The sequence below is a fragment of the Struthio camelus genome, chromosome 4 (assembly GCF_040807025.1).
Source record: "Struthio camelus isolate bStrCam1 chromosome 4, bStrCam1.hap1, whole genome shotgun sequence".
In the NCBI taxonomy this organism is placed as follows: domain Eukaryota; kingdom Metazoa; phylum Chordata; class Aves; order Struthioniformes; family Struthionidae; genus Struthio; species Struthio camelus.
The window spans coordinates 87,965,588-87,969,855 of NC_090945.1; positions in this window are offsets into that span (position 1 = coordinate 87,965,588).

The window sequence follows — 4,268 nt, forward strand, 5'->3', positions numbered from 1 at the left end:
GTTAGGGTTAGGGTTAGGGTTAGGGTTAGGGTTAGGGTTAGGGTTAGGGTTAGGGTTAGGGTTAGGGTTAGGGTTAGGGTTAGGGTTAGGGTTAGGGTTAGGGTTAGGGTTAGGGTTAGGGTTAGGGTTAGGGTTAGGGTTAGGGTTAGGGTTAGGGTTAGGGTTAGGGTTAGGGTTAGGGTTAGGGTTAGGGTTAGGGTTAGGGTTAGGGTTAGGGTTAGGGTTAGGGTTAGGGTTAGGGTTAGGGTTAGGGTTAGGGTTAGGGTTAGGGTTAGGGTTAGGGTTAGGGTTAGGGTTAGGGTTAGGGTTAGGGTTAGGGTTAGGGTTAGGGTTAGGGTTAGGGTTAGGGTTAGGGTTAGGGTTAGGGTTAGGGTTAGGGTTAGGGTTAGGGTTAGGGTTAGGGTTAGGGTTAGGGTTAGGGTTAGGGTTAGGGTTAGGGTTAGGGTTAGGGTTAGGGTTAGGGTTAGGGTTAGGGTTAGGGTTAGGGTTAGGGTTAGGGTTAGGGTTAGGGTTAGGGTTAGGGTTAGGGTTAGGGTTAGGGTTAGGGTTAGGGTTAGGGTTAGGGTTAGGGTTAGGGTTAGGGTTAGGGTTAGGGTTAGGGTTAGGGTTAGGGTTAGGGTTAGGGTTAGGGTTAGGGTTAGGGTTAGGGTTAGGGTTAGGGTTAGGGTTAGGGTTAGGGTTAGGGTTAGGGTTAGGGTTAGGGTTAGGGTTAGGGTTAGGGTTAGGGTTAGGGTTAGGGTTAGGGTTAGGGTTAGGGTTAGGGTTAGGGTTAGGGTTAGGGTTAGGGTTAGGGTTAGGGTTAGGGTTAGGGTTAGGGTTAGGGTTAGGGTTAGGGTTAGGGTTAGGGTTAGGGTTAGGGTTAGGGTTAGGGTTAGGGTTAGGGTTAGGGTTAGGGTTAGGGTTAGGGTTAGGGTTAGGGTTAGGGTTAGGGTTAGGGTTAGGGTTAGGGTTAGGGTTAGGGTTAGGGTTAGGGTTAGGGTTAGGGTTAGGGTTAGGGTTAGGGTTAGGGTTAGGGTTAGGGTTAGGGTTAGGGTTAGGGTTAGGGTTAGGGTTAGGGTTAGGGTTAGGGTTAGGGTTAGGGTTAGGGTTAGGGTTAGGGTTAGGGTTAGGGTTAGGGTTAGGGTTAGGGTTAGGGTTAGGGTTAGGGTTAGGGTTAGGGTTAGGGTTAGGGTTAGGGTTAGGGTTAGGGTTAGGGTTAGGGTTAGGGTTAGGGTTAGGGTTAGGGTTAGGGTTAGGGTTAGGGTTAGGGTTAGGGTTAGGGTTAGGGTTAGGGTTAGGGTTAGGGTTAGGGTTAGGGTTAGGGTTAGGGTTAGGGTTAGGGTTAGGGTTAGGGTTAGGGTTAGGGTTAGGGTTAGGGTTAGGGTTAGGGTTAGGGTTAGGGTTAGGGTTAGGGTTAGGGTTAGGGTTAGGGTTAGGGTTAGGGTTAGGGTTAGGGTTAGGGTTAGGGTTAGGGTTAGGGTTAGGGTTAGGGTTAGGGTTAGGGTTAGGGTTAGGGTTAGGGTTAGGGTTAGGGTTAGGGTTAGGGTTAGGGTTAGGGTTAGGGTTAGGGTTAGGGTTAGGGTTAGGGTTAGGGTTAGGGTTAGGGTTAGGGTTAGGGTTAGGGTTAGGGTTAGGGTTAGGGTTAGGGTTAGGGTTAGGGTTAGGGTTAGGGTTAGGGTTAGGGTTAGGGTTAGGGTTAGGGTTAGGGTTAGGGTTAGGGTTAGGGTTAGGGTTAGGGTTAGGGTTAGGGTTAGGGTTAGGGTTAGGGTTAGGGTTAGGGTTAGGGTTAGGGTTAGGGTTAGGGTTAGGGTTAGGGTTAGGGTTAGGGTTAGGGTTAGGGTTAGGGTTAGGGTTAGGGTTAGGGTTAGGGTTAGGGTTAGGGTTAGGGTTAGGGTTAGGGTTAGGGTTAGGGTTAGGGTTAGGGTTAGGGTTAGGGTTAGGGTTAGGGTTAGGGTTAGGGTTAGGGTTAGGGTTAGGGTTAGGGTTAGGGTTAGGGTTAGGGTTAGGGTTAGGGTTAGGGTTAGGGTTAGGGTTAGGGTTAGGGTTAGGGTTAGGGTTAGGGTTAGGGTTAGGGTTAGGGTTAGGGTTAGGGTTAGGGTTAGGGTTAGGGTTAGGGTTAGGGTTAGGGTTAGGGTTAGGGTTAGGGTTAGGGTTAGGGTTAGGGTTAGGGTTAGGGTTAGGGTTAGGGTTAGGGTTAGGGTTAGGGTTAGGGTTAGGGTTAGGGTTAGGGTTAGGGTTAGGGTTAGGGTTAGGGTTAGGGTTAGGGTTAGGGTTAGGGTTAGGGTTAGGGTTAGGGTTAGGGTTAGGGTTAGGGTTAGGGTTAGGGTTAGGGTTAGGGTTAGGGTTAGGGTTAGGGTTAGGGTTAGGGTTAGGGTTAGGGTTAGGGTTAGGGTTAGGGTTAGGGTTAGGGTTAGGGTTAGGGTTAGGGTTAGGGTTAGGGTTAGGGTTAGGGTTAGGGTTAGGGTTAGGGTTAGGGTTAGGGTTAGGGTTAGGGTTAGGGTTAGGGTTAGGGTTAGGGTTAGGGTTAGGGTTAGGGTTAGGGTTAGGGTTAGGGTTAGGGTTAGGGTTAGGGTTAGGGTTAGGGTTAGGGTTAGGGTTAGGGTTAGGGTTAGGGTTAGGGTTAGGGTTAGGGTTAGGGTTAGGGTTAGGGTTAGGGTTAGGGTTAGGGTTAGGGTTAGGGTTAGGGTTAGGGTTAGGGTTAGGGTTAGGGTTAGGGTTAGGGTTAGGGTTAGGGTTAGGGTTAGGGTTAGGGTTAGGGTTAGGGTTAGGGTTAGGGTTAGGGTTAGGGTTAGGGTTAGGGTTAGGGTTAGGGTTAGGGTTAGGGTTAGGGTTAGGGTTAGGGTTAGGGTTAGGGTTAGGGTTAGGGTTAGGGTTAGGGTTAGGGTTAGGGTTAGGGTTAGGGTTAGGGTTAGGGTTAGGGTTAGGGTTAGGGTTAGGGTTAGGGTTAGGGTTAGGGTTAGGGTTAGGGTTAGGGTTAGGGTTAGGGTTAGGGTTAGGGTTAGGGTTAGGGTTAGGGTTAGGGTTAGGGTTAGGGTTAGGGTTAGGGTTAGGGTTAGGGTTAGGGTTAGGGTTAGGGTTAGGGTTAGGGTTAGGGTTAGGGTTAGGGTTAGGGTTAGGGTTAGGGTTAGGGTTAGGGTTAGGGTTAGGGTTAGGGTTAGGGTTAGGGTTAGGGTTAGGGTTAGGGTTAGGGTTAGGGTTAGGGTTAGGGTTAGGGTTAGGGTTAGGGTTAGGGTTAGGGTTAGGGTTAGGGTTAGGGTTAGGGTTAGGGTTAGGGTTAGGGTTAGGGTTAGGGTTAGGGTTAGGGTTAGGGTTAGGGTTAGGGTTAGGGTTAGGGTTAGGGTTAGGGTTAGGGTTAGGGTTAGGGTTAGGGTTAGGGTTAGGGTTAGGGTTAGGGTTAGGGTTAGGGTTAGGGTTAGGGTTAGGGTTAGGGTTAGGGTTAGGGTTAGGGTTAGGGTTAGGGTTAGGGTTAGGGTTAGGGTTAGGGTTAGGGTTAGGGTTAGGGTTAGGGTTAGGGTTAGGGTTAGGGTTAGGGTTAGGGTTAGGGTTAGGGTTAGGGTTAGGGTTAGGGTTAGGGTTAGGGTTAGGGTTAGGGTTAGGGTTAGGGTTAGGGTTAGGGTTAGGGTTAGGGTTAGGGTTAGGGTTAGGGTTAGGGTTAGGGTTAGGGTTAGGGTTAGGGTTAGGGTTAGGGTTAGGGTTAGGGTTAGGGTTAGGGTTAGGGTTAGGGTTAGGGTTAGGGTTAGGGTTAGGGTTAGGGTTAGGGTTAGGGTTAGGGTTAGGGTTAGGGTTAGGGTTAGGGTTAGGGTTAGGGTTAGGGTTAGGGTTAGGGTTAGGGTTAGGGTTAGGGTTAGGGTTAGGGTTAGGGTTAGGGTTAGGGTTAGGGTTAGGGTTAGGGTTAGGGTTAGGGTTAGGGTTAGGGTTAGGGTTAGGGTTAGGGTTAGGGTTAGGGTTAGGGTTAGGGTTAGGGTTAGGGTTAGGGTTAGGGTTAGGGTTAGGGTTAGGGTTAGGGTTAGGGTTAGGGTTAGGGTTAGGGTTAGGGTTAGGGTTAGGGTTAGGGTTAGGGTTAGGGTTAGGGTTAGGGTTAGGGTTAGGGTTAGGGTTAGGGTTAGGGTTAGGGTTAGGGTTAGGGTTAGGGTTAGGGTTAGGGTTAGGGTTAGGGTTAGGGTTAGGGTTAGGGTTAGGGTTAGGGTTAGGGTTAGGGTTAGGGTTAGGGTTAGGGTTAGGGTTAGGGTTAGGGTTAGGGTTAGGGTTAGGGTTAGGGTTAGGGTTAGGGTTAGGGTTAGGGTTAGGGT